Genomic DNA, 16,733 nt, shown 5'->3' with positions numbered 1-16,733 from the left:
CCGCCCGCTAGGCTACCGGGGATGCCCTGCGGGGCGAGCGGCACCCGGGATTCCCGTCGTGGGCAAGGGATGGGCTTTGCCCAGAGTGGCACGTGGCTCTGCAAAGACAGTAGCGGATTCCTCCGCAGGCGGGCTTCGCACCGGTCCTCACCTCCGGGGCAGGGGAGGGTACAGCCTGTGTTTACCACAAGTCTGTGAGACGCAGAACATTCCGCGGGCGTCTGTACTCCCCTGAATTGCTGCGACCCACAGCGTCACACTGGCAGAAAGGCGCGCCAATTCCGCTATCTTCACAGTCAGCGTAGGAATTCTTCGAGAAAACGTTTACCTTTCCGAGGAGGCAACCTAGGTGTGAGCTCAAGGGATGGTGACTGTTTTGCATTCGGTTTCCTCAGACAGCTGTCGGGCAACTAAGGTTCCAGAATGGGACACTGACTGAGAAATAAATTTGAGGGGTACGAAGAGACTCGTGTGCGCAAAATTACTCAACCTGNGGGGGGGGGGGGTGTGAAGGAAAAGAAATGAAGAGCTGAGAGAGAAAAATCGAGAGAAGAGGAAAGTCAAACCCACAGGTACATGAAGATTAAGGCATTAATATTTCTTGAGCTTGTGCTCAGCTGTGTTCCATTTCTACCTCCCTCCCCTGTGGGGAATTAGAATGAAAAGATGTATCTTTTTAAGGAATGGTAGAAGCAGCGAGACAAACATGCAAAGTTAATAACATGTCCGTGGAGTACATTATCTTGGAATATATAAGGGAGCCTATAAAATTGTTCATATCAACCACTCCACTGTGGGGAATTTCTTTCCATTGTATGAATGGGGAAAAAAATGAACGCACAGAGATATTCACAGCATATAATTTAAACAAAAGTTTGAAGGGAAATGGCTAATTAACATCGTCATATTAACCTTGAATTCTTATGTAGATAACAATGGCAACAGTCTAATCAATTCATATTATAAAAGTACAAGTTGGAGATTCAATTGCATAAAATGTAGGTTTGCACATATAAATTATAAATAATAAATTTTCATAGCTTAATCCTCCACTCTTTTTTCCTAATACTTACAAGCGCATGGTAATTCTACACAGTTCAATTCTGTCCCCAGTGTAGGACACATAAGCCACTGTCTTAAATGCATTATATGAGTGTATCTCTTAAGAGAAGTATTTCATTTATTTTTGGCATATGATATAATTTTTCCTGCATTTCCTAGAAAGCAAAATATAAGTTCAAAAACCTTGCTCTCCTTTTTTAAGATCATAAAACCCATCTAGAAGATCTTTGGCAAATATTAAGTATCTTCCATCACTGATCTAGTAATTTGACTTTTAGGAATACAATTTTTACCTGAGACTCAGGCAACTTAGAAGGCTGTTTTTCTCAGTGTTATTTAGAATAGTGAAGACCAGAAACAACCTAACTGTTCAGTACCATGGGAAAGGATAAGTATATCTGATATATTCATAGGATAGAATATTATATAGTCATCAAAAATCTTATTTTCAGGGGTATCTAGGTAGGTCAGTCACTTAAGTGACCGACTCTTCATTTTGGCTCAGGTCATGATCTTGCAGTTTCTGCTTTCGAGCCCTGTGTCTGCTCTATGCTGACAGTGCAAAGGCTGCTTGGGNCTCTCTCTCCCCCTCCCTCCCTCCCTCTCCCTCTCTCTCCCTCTCTCTCTCTCCCTCCCCCCCTCCCTCTTCCTCTCCCTCTCCCTTTCCCTTTCCCTCTTCCTCCCTCCCTCCGCCTCTCTTCTGCTCATGCGGTATCTCTCTTAAAATAAATAAACTTAAACAGTTATTTAAAAAATCCTATTTTTGGGGGTGTGGGGGGGTGCCTGGCTGGCTCAGTTGGTAGAGCATGTGACTTGATCTCGGGGTCATTAGTTTGAATCCATGTTCAGCATAGAGCTTGCTTGCTTGCTTGGTTGCTTGCTTTCTCTCTCTCTCTTTCTCTCTCTCTTTCTCTCTCTCTTTCTCTCTCTCTTTCTCTCTCTCTCTCTTTCTCTCTCTTTCTCTCTTTCTTTCTGAGAGTGAGCAGGGAAGGGGAATAGAGCAAGGGAAACAGAGGATCCCAAACATGCTTTGCATTGGCAGCGGAGAGCCCAGTGTGGGGCTCGAACTCACAAACCGTGAAATCATGACCCAAGTTGAAGTCAGACGCTTAACTGACTGAGCCACCCAGGTGCCCCAAGATTACTTTATTATTATTATTTTTTAAATGTTTTACTTATTTTTGAGAGAGACAGATAGAGACAGCATGAGCAGGGGAGGGTCAGAGAGAGAGGGAGATACAGAATCCGAAGACAGGCTCCAGGCTCTGAGCTAGCTGTCAGCACAGAGCCCGATGTGGGGCTCGAACCCACGAACCATGAGATCATGACCTGAGCTTAAGTCAGACACTTAACTTACTGAGCCACCCAGATGCCCCTCCAAGATTACTTTTTAAAAAATTTTGTTTTTAGGGTGCCTGGGTGGCTCAGTTGGTTAAGCATCCAACTTCGGCTCAGGTCATGATCTCACTGCTCATGAGTTTGGTTCCCATTGGGCTCTGTGCTAACATCTTGGAGCCTGGAGCCTGTTTCAAATTCTGTCTCTATCTCTCTGCACCTCCCATGCTCACTCTCTGTATCTCTCTCTCAAATATAAAATAAAACATAAAAAATTTTTTTAATCTTATTTTCTAAAAAAAATATTAAATAAAGAATTTGTAGGTCAAGCCATTCCCATTCTTCAGAGAGAGTCTTTCATAAATTATGTTTTTGGACTGTATGACCCCTTCTCCCTATTTTCCAGATTATTAGACTGAGATGAACACCAGACCCAAGACCAATCAATTTGTAGGAAGCACTTTAAAAGCTCTCCCTGTTCACCCCTGGGTACCTGGCTGGCTCAAGTCAGTGGAGCATGCTGCTCTTGATCTCAGGGTTTCCGAGTTCAAGCCCCACATTGGGAAAAGGGATTACTTAAAAACAAAATCACAAGTAGATAGAAAGATAGATAAATAAATAAAACCTCTTCTCAAACACTGTACGAGGTAAAAGGGATTGAGATGGGCTGAACATTGATTTAAAGTCACATTGAAATAAAAATTAATTAATTAAAGGCACATTGAGAAGGCAAACAGTGGACACCAGGCAACAAGAGCCATAATGGAGCAAAAGTCATAAAGAGGATATAAGGATTAACAGCTGAATTAAAAAAGAAGCAGCAGTAGCTGCTGAATCTTCAGATTCTGAGTAGAATGGCTTAGATGCCAAGAGTCTGTAAAATAACAGTGTAAAAGCAAAAACTAAAAGCAGGATGCAAAAATGTGTATATTGTATTTAAAAATGTATGTATGTACTATTCACATTGAACACTTGGAATACATCCACATTTTAGTAATAGGGGCAAGATTAAAAGTGCCATTTTAAAAAGATTTTTAAAGTTATCTCTCCACCCAACATGGGGCTTGAACTTAAAAACTTGAGATCAAGAGTCAGTCCACTGACTGAGCCAGCCAGTCACTCCACAGATGACTTTTATTTTCTAAGTGTTATGCAGTGATGATAATTATTTTTAAAAATGTTTATTTATTTTTGAGAGTGCGTGGGTACATGGGGGTTCACGATTGAGGGAGGGGCACAGAGGGAGGGGGCAGAGGATCTGAAGTGGCCTCTGCACCAGCAGCAGAGAGCCCGATGTGGGGCTCGAACTCACAAACTGTGAGATCATAACCTGAGCCAAAGTCCAACACTTAACCGATTGAGCCATCCAGGCACACCCATAATTTTTTAAAAACTGTTTTAAGGGGTTAAACAGAATGAAGATCATCAGTATTCAGAAATTGTAATCAGAAAATAAGCTGCATGTGGCCAGAGTGACTAGCAGATAGAAATTCAGATAATTTCCTGAGATTGTAAATGACTTCAAGGAAACGTTGGTAGTTAGGCTGGGTCTTTTAAAGATTAAGATGATATTTACTCATTTATTCATGGAATAAATGAAGAGAAAAAGGTGAAATGGGAAGAAGACAAAGCAAAGAAAAGATGAGTAAGTCATAAGAGGAGGGTACTGAACAGGTGTCCTCAATAAAAGGTCTTAAATACGAAGATGTAAGCTGGTGAGAGGTGCTGGATGAGAAGGAATGAGGTAGAGATAAGAAATTATCTGGAGATTATCAGGGGCGCCTGGGTGGCTTNAAAAAAAAAACAACAAGAAATTATCTGGAGATTATCATTAATTGTGTTAATAATTAAAGAGATCGATTGTAACGTAGCTTTATATATATTTATTGTCATTACTATTTACTCAACTTTGAAAATTTCCTTAGCTACCATTTTATTCTGAGTCTTAACAACCTAGGCCTAAATTAAGCCATGTAGCTTGATTCCAGAGCTCTAGAACCAGAACCTCATTTTTACATAACTGTCATAATAATTTTTCTCATGTAATTTTCCTCTTTGTTTTACACCAATCTTGTGAAATCTAAGCTTTTTACTATAACAAAGAAAAAATGTCTTCTTCCCCTCACACATAATCAACAGGCTTCCCCAAACTTACCTACATCGTCAAAATCAGTCTCTCCCCTTTATCAGCCTTTAACTGTTGAGAGGTCAGTCTCTTTACAGTCCTGGCACACTTCAGGCACTTCCCACCTTTAAATCTGAGCAGATGTTTATCTCCTAAGTAGAAGGCCCTCCAACGTTCACTCCTGCAAATCATTACAATCAGCCTCTTTTCAGAGGCTGGCCTAAGCTCTCACCTCCTGGAAATTGCTTTCCTAGTAACCAGGCTTTCAGATCCCCATCCCCCACCCCCAATACATTATTATGCAGTCACAGCTTTTGTTCTGAGTTCCGCGCCTGGTTCTCTCTTTGCATTGTAACTTCTTTGGGGAGAAGGAATGTGCACTTGCTCTGCTGTGTGTCTCTCTACAGCTCCTTAGTACAGTGCTGGCCAAAAATATTCTTAAAATGCTTAATTAACAAAATTAGATATTCTCTCTCATAATATGGGACTGTGGAAATGATGTGTAGGAGTTTCCCTGGTTTCCACAGTCCCCATATCGGGAGAAATCGCAATTTGCCTTTTTTCTAAGCTAAGTACAGTTTCCTAACAAGATAAAAATTTTAATGATTCTGATACCTCCATTCTGAGGCCAGATCCAACTTCTGAAATGGGTACAAGACAAACTGGTTATTTCTTGGATTCTGAGAGTCTGAATGATTTAAAGGAAGACAAAACACTGCAAATTTTGTTAACCTTAAGGCTTTTTTTTAGTCTTTGTGCTAATTTTTAGAATTTTCTATTCCAGTCTTTCATGAAAATGAGAACTATCTTAGGAATCCTAATTGTCTATTAAAGAAGAATTTAGGGTCTTGTTAACTTTCAGGAAACTTCCAAGAATTTTTATAGTTTTACAGACTAAATGTTCCTATCAATAATTTTAAAGTTATGAAAGATTTATTTGACACATATTTTTTGAACACCTATGTGCCTGGCATGCACCATGCTAGGCACCAAGAATGTCTATGACCTTTATTTCAATGTTAGGAAGAGATAAAGGATTGAATGGAGAAAGTAGGTAAAGAAAATACTTAAAAAGACTCGGACCTAAAGTTCAATTTAAAGTGTAACAACACCCTGATGTTGATTTTTTAAAAAATAGAATGACCCATGGGGCGTCTGAGTGGCTCAGTCGGTTAAGCATCTGACTTCAGCTCATGTCATGATCTCGTGGACCATGGGTTCGAGTCCGGCATCAGGTTCTGTGCTGACAGCTCAGAGCTTGGAGCCTATTTCAGATTCCATGTCTCCCTTTCTGTCTGCCCCTCCCCCACTTGTGCTTTGTCTCAAAAATAAATAAACTACAAAAAAAAGAATAGGACACAAATGCTTTTAAAAAATAGAATGAGCCAAAGAAACTTAAATTTGAGGCAAATATATAAGAGAAGAGTTTAGGGAGAAATGGTAGATGAGCAGATGACAAGATATGGTCTTAGTAAGTGAATACAGTGAATGGAAAGTGAGCAGAAAGAAATGGCTTTAGAATTAGCTTTTAAGTTCTCTTTTTTAGTTTCTTTTTCTAGGCTCCATGCCCAATGTGGTGCTTGAACTCACTGCCTTGAGATTGAGAGCCACACGCTCTACTGACTGAGCCAACCAGATGCCCCTACTCTTTTTTAATTCTAAGAAAGAATGAGGGTGGTGGCATGTAGGAGAGGCAAATGCACATTAAGAAGTAGAAGACACCAAAGCTGATTTAATTTTAAAGGACTGGTAAGTGTTTATTTACTGGCCTGTGAGGGAAGCCTGAAAAGTACAGCACAGTCCTACTGGAAACTGAAACCGAGCCCAGGGTTTTGACATTAACAGTAGCAAAATTGTGAAGCTAGTCATTTTGTCTCTCAATATCTTCTTCACCTCCATCCTACTCAGTTTTTTCAGGAATCCACAGGCTGCTTGTGTCCAGGGCTTCATCTCAGTCTATCAAGGCTTTTCTTTTTTCCCATGAAATTGTTTCCCATTTTATTCTAGGACTTTTTACTCCAAACTTCCATTTTCTAAGGAGCCTCCAAACTTCCATTTTCTAAGGAGCCCAATTACCATGTGGTAAATTAATACTGTTTAGTATGTTTTTTGCATTTCTATTTATGACTATTTACAATGGAACCTTCTATAGACACTGAGTATGGGATTTCTAAAATGAGACTTTAGGGATCCCTGCTGGCTCAGTTGGTGGAATGAGAGACTCGATCTCAGAGTTGTGATATGAGCCCCACATTGGGTGTAGAGATTACTTAAAAATAAAATCTGAAAAAATAAATAAATTTAAAAAATGAGAATTTAAGCATTGTGGCAAACAAATGAGATATTTTCTTAAGCCTGCATGCCTTTCTAAGGATAAGCTAAGGATATGTGTGTGTGCATGTATAATATAACATGTATATCTAGTTATAATCACAGTGCATGACAGTTTATCTAAATAGTTTTAGTTCTTCAAATGTGTTGCATGTTTTACTTTTATCTCCTATATTGGAGGATAAATACCATAAAGGTTACAATTAGTTATGGTACTCTGAGAAACATGTAGAACCAAGTTTTAGCCTCTCTTTCTCATAGCAAGCAGGGGAAGGGTTTGGAAAAGCAGAGAGAAAGGAAAAGGGTTAAGAATTGGAAATTCTAACTTATAAAGCTTTAGTAAACCATGCCAAAAAGATACTAAAAGTATCTTTCATGAAGGAAAGTAATTTTCTTTTGAAGTTTTATTTAAGTAATCTTTATACCCAGTGTGGGGCTTGAACTCATGACCTTGAGATCAGGTGTCACATAGTCTTCCAACTGAGCCAGCCAGGCATCCTTCATGAGGGAAAATAATCTTTCATGAGGGAAGATTATTGGAGTACCTAAATTTTATTTTATACTGTACATGTTTTTAATTAATTGATTCAAATGCTTATTTATTTTTGAGAGGGGGGAGGGATGAAGAGAGAGGGAGACAGAGCATCCAAAGTGGTCTCTGTGCTGACAGCAGAAAGCCTGATGTGGGTGGGGCTTGAACTCACAAACCGTCAGATCATGACATAAGCCAAAATCGTATGCTTAACTGACTGAACCACCCAGGTGCCTCTATACATATTTTTAAACCTGTTTTTTTTTTTTAAATATTTAAAAAATGTTTGTTTATTTTTAAGAGAAAGCCAGCAGGGGAGGGGCAGAGAGAGAGGGAGACAGAGAATCCCAAGCAGGCTCCGCAGTATCAGCACAGAGCCTAATGTGGGGCTTGAACCCACAAACCATGAGATCATGACCTGAGCTGAAATCAAAAGTCAGGTGCTTAACTGACTAAGCTACCCAGGCACCTCTAAACCCATTTAAAAAAATAAGAAAAGTGGTTAACCATTTTTTGTATAATTATTTACATCTTCACAAACCCTTTCAAAATTGAAATCCTTTCATGTTGCAAAAAACCAGAAAGCTGAGTGTAAAACAGTAATCAATGTAGTGAGGTACTGCATCATAGAAAGGAAACCTCACACTGTAGATTCAGGATATATTCATGCAGTAAAAAGAGTTAACAATGCTGGGATGCCTGGCTCCATAGATAGGGCACATGACTCTTGATCTCAGGGTTGTAAGTTTGAGCCCCATGTTGGGTGTAGGGGTTATTTAAAAATAAATCTTAAAAAAAAAAAAACGAACAATTCTTAATGTGCAAGAGCTAGGATGATCACACTGCTTTTTTCTGTTTTCTTAAGGAGACTTCCTTTCAGGCCACAGGGCCCTCTTGGTGATAGTAATTGGTTCAACCATCTGTTACTGTCTGTAAGCTTCTCCTGCTCAGCTACCCAGAGATGAAGTTCTAGAAAACTTCATTTCCACAGGAAATTCTTAAAGGGAAAGGAGTTGTGTGTAAGGCAGATAGCCTCTGTCTATTTTATCTTATCTTTGGTCCTTAAACTAGTATTTACAAAACTAAGCAGAACAGATGCTTAGTAGAGGTTTCTTAATTTTTAAACTAAATATATGGTTCCTGATCTATAGAAGAATAACGAAAGGTGGGTCAATCAGTAGAAAACAAAAGGTGACATAAAGAAGGTCTTTATAGTAACAATGAAGTTTTCTTTCATCTATTTGCATGAAGATTCTTAAATGCCTCAGGATTGATCACAGAAGTAAATTCATATAAATCCACCATTGAACATTTATGAAGTTACTTCTTGTTTTCATATAACTCAATGATAGTATTAAAGAATGACTTAAGCATTTAACTTATTTGCTTATGCTTATAGTGTTTTATTGAATTAAGATAAAATCTAGTTTTAACATTATCATTAGTCAATCACAAAATTAAACTGGGCAAGAGAATTATAATTTTGACTGCTATCATTGTGAATAATTTTCTCCCTTGTTGTTTAATACTAGTGTACATGTAATGAAGATTAGGGTTATTCATACAAAAAATTCTATAAAGTATGCGTTTGTAGTGTTGGTGTGATTAGATGCCAGGAAAAACCAAATTACCTTGGCTCCATTATGAGGGAGAAATGCCTGTATTATTAAAACAATTTAAAACCCTAGGTTAAAATGCAAATCTGGAGTGGGAAGGATGATTTGTTAAGCTCCTATCAGTTTATTGGATTTTTTTCCCAAGAAAGCACCACACCCAACATGGGGCCTGAACCTATGATCCCAAGATTAAGAGTCGCGTGTTCCCTGACTGAGCCAGCCAGGCACCCCAAACTCCTAACAGTTTTAATATCTTAGTGCAAATTAATGAATTAAGTAAATTAACAGTGCTGTGAAGATAACGGGAAATAGGTTTTTAAATTTGGGGGATGACAGAGAGAATGAGAAACACATAGATATTGTGTTGCCTCAGAGAGGCCTGATCAGGAGTGGCACAGGAGGGAACTCACTGGGTCTTTGGGGAAGTAGAGGAAATCTGAATGAACATAAAATGTTTTATCTTAAGGGGCACCTGGGTGGCTCAGTTGGCTAAGCGTGTAACTCTTGATTTCGGCTCAGGTCATGATCTCATGGTTCATGAGTTGAAGCCCTGTGTCAGTCAGCGTCTGCACCGAAAGTGCAGATCCTGCTTGGCATTCTCCCTTTCCCTCCTTCTCTCTCTACTCCTCCCCTGCTTGCGCTGACTCTCTCTCTCAAATTAATAAATAAACATAAAAAATCCCACCATTTTATCTTGAGATGAACGCTAGTTTGGAAGTCCAACACTTAAAATAATATCTACTGAAAATGTAAGAATTCTTTCTTCATAACCAACTGTGGGCTTAAGAGAAACAAAAAAAGCCTGGGTGGCTCAGTTGGTTAAGCCTCCAACTGTTGATTTCTGCTCAGGTCATAATCTCCTGGTTGGAGGATTGAGCCCCACATTGGGCTCTGCACTGGACATGGATCCTGCCTGAGATTCTCTCTGAAAATGAGAATTACAAAACTGATTCAGCAGATTCACATTGTTTTGAGGATTATGTGAATGCTTTTGTAATGTGTGAAAGTACTACATGAATTCAAAGTAAAACTTAAGTCCAAAAGGTGGATAAATGATCTTTCTATATAATTTACGAATTTTTTATTGACACCAGTAAAAATCAGAATTGTGGTAGTCCTATTAGCTGCTACTATGCATAACACAGAGATGTAACAAAATTTTAAAATGATGATAGTTCCCAATAAATGTTACATACTATTATTATCATTGAATTTTATCCTATCCTAATATGTGAGGTAGTTTATTGCTAAGCTTTTCTGCTGCTTCTTCCATTTCTTTGTTCTCTTCCTTTTCCCAGGCTCCTAAACCTCTGCTTTTAAACATGCAGCTTTCCACATCTTGAAATTGCTTAATATATAGCTTCCTGCCTCAACTCCTTAATTTCTCTTCTCCCTTATATCATCAGTGAGAGGCTTATATCAGTAGGTCTCAATGGCATAGAGACAGCTGCCATAGTTCCAAACATAAATGATGCTGACTGGTGATGCACCAGGGCACCTTTGGGAAACCAAGGTCTTTGGATTCTGGTTGGGGGTGGGAGTGTGTCGGGGGGAGTATGGTTTCAAAGCTGAAACTTAAAGGAATTGACAGAAGGTCACCACCAGGAGTGGAGCCTGTGGCTTAATTTGACTCAACACAGGAAACATCACCCACCTGGGACATAGACAGGATTGACAGATTGGTAGCTCTTTCTTGATTCTGTGGGTGGTAGTGCATGGCTGTTCTTAGTTGGTGGAGTGATTTGTCTGGTTAATTCCAATTACGAATGCAACTCTGGTATGCTAATTAGTTATGAAACCCCTGAGAAATAGTTGCCATGAAACCATGTTTCATCACAGTCACTAAAAATTCATTTTTCTTCAGTCTCCTGTCTACTTAGAGCTCTGGTTTGCCTCCCCCTGCCTACTTTACTTATCAGCTTTATTTTTTTTATTAAAATTTTAAAAGTGTTTTTTATTTCTGAGAGAGAGAGAGGGAGACAGCATGAGCAGGGGAGGGTCAGAGAGAGAGGGAGACACAATCCAAAACAGGCTCCAGGCTCTGAGCTAGCTGTCAGCACAGAGCCCGACCTGGGGCTTGAACCCATGAACGGTGAGATCATGACCTGAGCCAAAGTCGGACACTCAACCTGGGTGGCTCAGTCTTGATCAGACTTTGGCTCTGTCCTGACAGCTAGCTCAGAGCCTGGAGCCTGTTTTGGATTGTGTCTCCCTCTCTCTCTGACCCTCCCCTGCTCATGCTGTCTCCCTCTCTCTTTCTCAGAAATAAGTAAAAAACATTAAAAAAATTTTAATTCGTCATCAATGTACTCTTTGTCAAATAACCTCAATAGTTTTCTGTATTGTCAACCACTAATAGAACATTTTGTGAGTTAGAACAATGGCAATAAGACAGCCTTAGGTAATTATTTTTCTCAGTCCTAAAACTTGCTGTAAATGAGGACAATAATTTTAAAAGCCTAGAAATATGTCTTTCTATGATTTAAAAAATATTTTAAAAATATCATCACCTGGGTGGCTCGGTCAGTTAAACATCCAACTTCAGCTCAGATCATGACCTCATGGTTCATGAGTTTGAGCCCTGCTTTGGGCTCTGTGCTGACAGCTCAGAGCCTGGAGCCTGCTTCGGATTCTGTGTCTCCCTCTCTCTCTGACCCTCCCCCACTAACACTCTGTCTCTCTGACTCAAAAAAATGAATAAACATTTAAAAATTTTTAAAAAGTATATTATGACTATGATAGTGATTGGTGGATACAAAATTTTGAAAATGCCTGGTTTATACCTGCCATCTCCATCTCCATTTTCTTTTAATTAGCCACCTACAATCATGCTTCTCACCTTACTGCTTTGAAAATATTCTTTTATATTTATTTTTAGATGTCTATTTTTGAGAGAGAGAACACGACCAGGGAAGGGCAGATAAAGTGGGTGACAGAGGATCTAGTGGGCTCTGTGCTGACAGTCAAAAGCCAAGTGCGGGGCTTGACCTCAGAACCGTGAGATCATGACCTGAGCAGAAGTCAAATGCTTAAGTGGGTGAGCCACCCAGGTGCCCCTGAAAATATTCTCTTAAAATAATCTCCCCAACAATTTCTTTCTGGTCAAATTTAAAAGGCGTTGATCTTCCTTCACCAAAAATATGCTAAAGTTGATCACCTTTTCCTTCTTAAAATACACTCTTAGATTTTATTCTTAGACCTGTACATGGTCCCCTATGCATCAGGACAGAATGATAACTATGGCTGCCACTGCTGCTGTTGCTGCTACTGTTATTGCTGCTTTCACTTAATAGTTAGCGTATAGTCACTGCTTACTGTAATTCTCACAATTGTCCTAAGGAGGTCAGTATTATTATCCTCATTTTAGAGTTGAGGAAACATGCTCAGGATTTAACGAACTTGTTTAAATTCACATATCAGAGCAGGATCTGCTCTGGGAGGTGTTAAATTTAGTAATGGAGAGGAAAACCTTAACTGGATCACAACATGCTCTCTTCCCTATATTTAGAGAAGGAGATCTTATTTATTATTTTATTCCATTTATTTATAGTTTGAGGGAATACTGTACTTCATTTGTGAAGATGGCATTTCAGGTAGTTTTTTTGCTTAGGCTATTCATCCACAATTTTATCAAGTGTCCTTTGAACTCAGTTTTCACCAAAATAAGAGAAAGTAGATATTTTTCTCCTTTTCAAGTCAGCTGGCTCCAGTAGGAATGGGAATGCAACTTTGGTTTTGTTGAGTCTAGGCAATGCTCTAACCACATATACTAAATCGAAAAGTATAGTTATCAGAATTTGATGAATGACAACATAGATTTTAAATTAAGCTATGTATTATAATTTGCTCAAATTTTGATGGAGTAGATTTAATTGAAGACTTTGCAATGATAAAGTAGGATTTAGATACATTAGTTACATTACATATTTTATTTTCTCAAGTAAATGCATAACAGTATAATCTAGCTACAAAGGATTTCCTTAAGGTTTTTGTTGGCATGTCAGTGTCAACAATTGGGACTTGAGTGTTTTAGATTTCATCTGAAATTGGTGGTTCACATATAAAAGTAAATGGTTTTCACGATTGTCAGCTTTGATTAATGTAATATTAAACCTCTTGAGTATATTACACCACTACTTTTGGTTTTTTACTGACAGATCTGAAAAATAATAGATTATCTGTCTTGCAAACACATTAAATGTGTAGATAGTCTTTGATTTTTTCATTTAAGATGCCCTTACCTTTTTTCAGAGGCATTTGGCTTTTTTCTTTTAGCAGGTTTTGTCACTAAATCTTTACCTATCTAGCAAAATACTTTCAATCATTTGATTAACAAATCTGATGATGGGAAGAGAGGATTATGAGTTATCTCAAAGATATATTAAGGACCTCATTTCTATATAAATAGACTAAGGAAAGGAGGAATTGTCCATTAGTTATAAAGCCTTTCATTGAAATTTATACCTCAAAGTATTTCTCAAAGAGAACATACATTCTCTTTCTTCATGCTTATTATTATATAGCTGAGGAAATTATTAAGATATTAAGTGACTTGTTTGAAGCCACATGGTATTGATCAGACCTGCGATTAGAAAACAAGTCTTCCTGGGGTACCTGGGTGGCTCAGTCGGTTAAGCATCCGACTTCGGCTCAGGTCATGATCTGATAACTTGTGAGTTTGAGCCTGGTGGGCTCCGTGCTGACAGCTCAGAGTCTGGAGGCCGCTTCAGATTCTGTGTCTCCTTATCTCTCTCTGCCCCTCCCCCACTCACGCTCTGTCTCTCAAAAATGAATAAACGTTAAAAAAAAATAAAAAAAAGAAAAGAAAACAAGTCTTTCTAGGACCAGCCATTGTTTTTTACAGTGTGCATACCTTATAGATACCATTTTTCTCTACAGTGTACTTTATAGATACCATGAAGTAATTTCTTTTGAGACATAGTTATTAAAACACCTCTCACCCCTCAACTTGTCTACTTTTGAAAATAATGTCCTTGAATCTGTCTAATTTATTATTTATTTTATTTTTTATTATTATTTTTTGATGTATTATTTATTTCTTTAAAAAAATTTGTTTATGTTTTATTTATTTCTGAGAGAGAGAGACACAGCATGAGCAGGGGAGAGTCAGAGAGAGAGGGAGACACAGAATCTGAAGACAGGCTCCAGGCTCTGAGCTGTCAGCACAGAGCCCAACGCGGGGCCTAAACCCACAAACCACAAGATCATGACCTGATCCGAAGTCGGACGCTTAACCGACTGAGCCACCCAGGCACCCCTGACTCTAAATTAGACAGAAGGTAGTGTTAGCATCTCCAAGAAGAATTTGTAGAAATATAATGAGAAAAATTGGCTTAGAGAATTTTACCTATATTTTATCTCCTGTTAGACTGATTCCTTGCCAAGCTAATTGACCTACATTACAAGGTGTCCCAAATCACTTGAGATATCATTCTATCATATATTATAGAAGCTCTTCCACCAAAATTTATTCACTCATAAATAGGTAAACTCATGACCTTGGAGAATGTACAGAAAAACAGATAAGACAGTCTCAAAGAAGAAATAGAAATATATTTGCTTTCTAAGCTACTCATTGTGAGAGGGGTGCAGAGATCCCCTGGTTCATAATTAAAGTTTTACTCATCCTCCTGATCTGAGCTGTATCCTCATTTACTCCAGCTGCATTTTATGTGATGTGCGTTGATGGCCACAAATTTGATTCTTCTGTTATGCTCAGTGATACAGGAGGTGTCCTACATAAGCACTAGAATCCAAATATTAAGGATAATGGCTTTGGTCTGAAATTTGCAGATAGGACAGCTGAAGCTGGGGGTGACATGACTGTTTCAGAGTCAGACAATGGGATACATACGTCCCTGGATCCCAAAGCACAACAGTTTTCTCCAAGATTTTGTGACTCGGTAACCATGTTTTTAGAAAATTCTTCCTTAGGGAAAATACAATTTTCTTTACTTGTGATATTTACAATCTGGGTCTATTTCTGCTCTGGAGGGCTTCACTGAACATCCTGCTCTGTACCTGCCCTGCCCCATCTCAGTCTCTTTTATATTTTGTACAGCTTAGGTTCAGAAGCTGCTTTGTTTCCTGAGGAAATATCCCCAACCATGAGTTTTCAGTATTTTAGATCTTTTTCTCTCTTTTAATTGCCCACTTGTGCCTACCTGCAAAAGATTTAACATGTCTTTAATACCTTTTGTCCTTCCTTCTCCCACCTCCGGTCTCCAATCTCTTCTTTTTATTTTACTCCTTATTTTAGATAATAGAATCATCCTCCAGTCAACCACTTATTTTAGATACCTTAGGATCATTTTTTATTCCCCAACCCAGCATTATCCATCACATTGAATCAGGGGCAAAATCTTGCCAGTTCTATCATTTAAGTGTCTTTGAGACCCATTTGTCCTTTCAGTGCCACTGCCCCAGCTCTCATTCTTATCCCTTGTCAGCGCTATTATAATTAGCTTCTATACTCATTTCTCTGCTTCTATTCTATGCTACCCTATTACATATTACATATTACCCTATTACATAGTCAAAAACCTTACAATTTGATGAGAAAGATCAGATATGCACATAATAAAAATTAGAGAATAGCACAAGATAGAATTTATAATCCATTGCTATAAGTTGTGTATGAGCCACTCAGTATTGTGTGAAGTCAGGAAACGGTGGTTATCACTTGGAAAATTTCTAGAAAAATCTGCCTGGAAATGGTTTAAAGGATAGGTGATATACAGAGAGAAATTTTTAAAAATGCTCCATGTTTTAATGAATGAATTCACTAATTTGTTAATTAACAATAAACAACAATAACATTAACGACCATTTAATTGAACACCTATAATATGCTAGTTTGCAGGATAGGTATTATTACCTGCCCTTTTAGCCTTTCTGACCTGGGTTACAGAGGAAGTAACTGAGCTCTGAAATGTTAAATAGTATGCCTGGTTTCACAGTAAATTTCAGAACTGACATTTAAACTCAAGTATGTTTGGTTTTATTTTAAAAAAATTTTGTTAATGTTTTATTTATTTCTGAGAGAGAGAGAGAAAGAGACAGTGTGAGCTGGGGAGGGTCAAATCTGAAACAGTCTCCAGGTTCTGAGCTAGCTGTCAGCACAGAGCCCAATGCGGGGCTCGAACCCATGAACTGTGAGATCATGACCTGAGCCGAAGTCAGACACTTAACCAACTGAACCACCCAGGCACCCCTAGGTATGTTTGGTTTTAAAGCTCTGTGTTGTTTAACTAAACTTCATTCAGATGATCTCTGACAGTGTGGAAATTAGTATAGAAAAGTGGTGTTAAAGGGGATTGCAAGCCCATGTATCTGATTTTGAGGTTATTTCTATGGCACAGTGGGCTATATTCATTACCTTCAGCATTTGTAATCAAGGGATAGATTAGAGATCAATAAGACATTGTTACCTCTTTCATGGAGCTCAATGTGCTGGGGAAGACTGGCAATACAGTGTGATCAGTGTTATAATAATGAGAAAAGATCAGGGAAACAAAAAGTTAAGGTTAAGAGACCTGTTGTGTTATAGCTCTACTTCTGATAGTAACTAATTTTGCTGTTGTTGTTGTTGTTATTGTTTTTTTAAGTAGGCTCCATGCCCAACATGGACTCAAACTCATGACCCCAAGATCTAGAGTCATATGCTCTACCAAATGAGCCAGCCAGGTGCCCCTGAGAGTAACTNAGAGAG

General features: G+C 38.6%; 1 protein-coding gene across 3 annotated transcripts in view; it reads right to left on the bottom strand.

Moving 5' to 3' along the window:
* Positions 1–16,733, bottom strand: part of USP44 (ubiquitin specific peptidase 44) — a 56,487-nt gene that overhangs the window by 32,797 nt on the left and 6,957 nt on the right. Inside the window, exon 1 of one of the 3 annotated variants that reach the window (XM_077772286.1) lies at positions 4,553–4,595. The exons of the other annotated variants lie outside the window; for them this stretch is intronic. The gene's annotated coding sequence lies outside the window, so the exon portion shown is untranslated. Of the gene's footprint in view, positions 1–4,552; positions 4,596–16,733 lie in introns of those variants that run through there. 3 annotated transcript variants of the gene reach the window in all.

The sequence above is a fragment of the Crocuta crocuta genome, unplaced genomic scaffold (assembly GCF_008692635.1).
Source record: "Crocuta crocuta isolate KB4526 unplaced genomic scaffold, BGI_CrCroc_1.0 scaffold216, whole genome shotgun sequence".
Classification (NCBI taxonomy): domain Eukaryota; kingdom Metazoa; phylum Chordata; class Mammalia; order Carnivora; family Hyaenidae; genus Crocuta; species Crocuta crocuta.
This window is presented reverse-complemented; position numbering and strand designations above follow the sequence as displayed.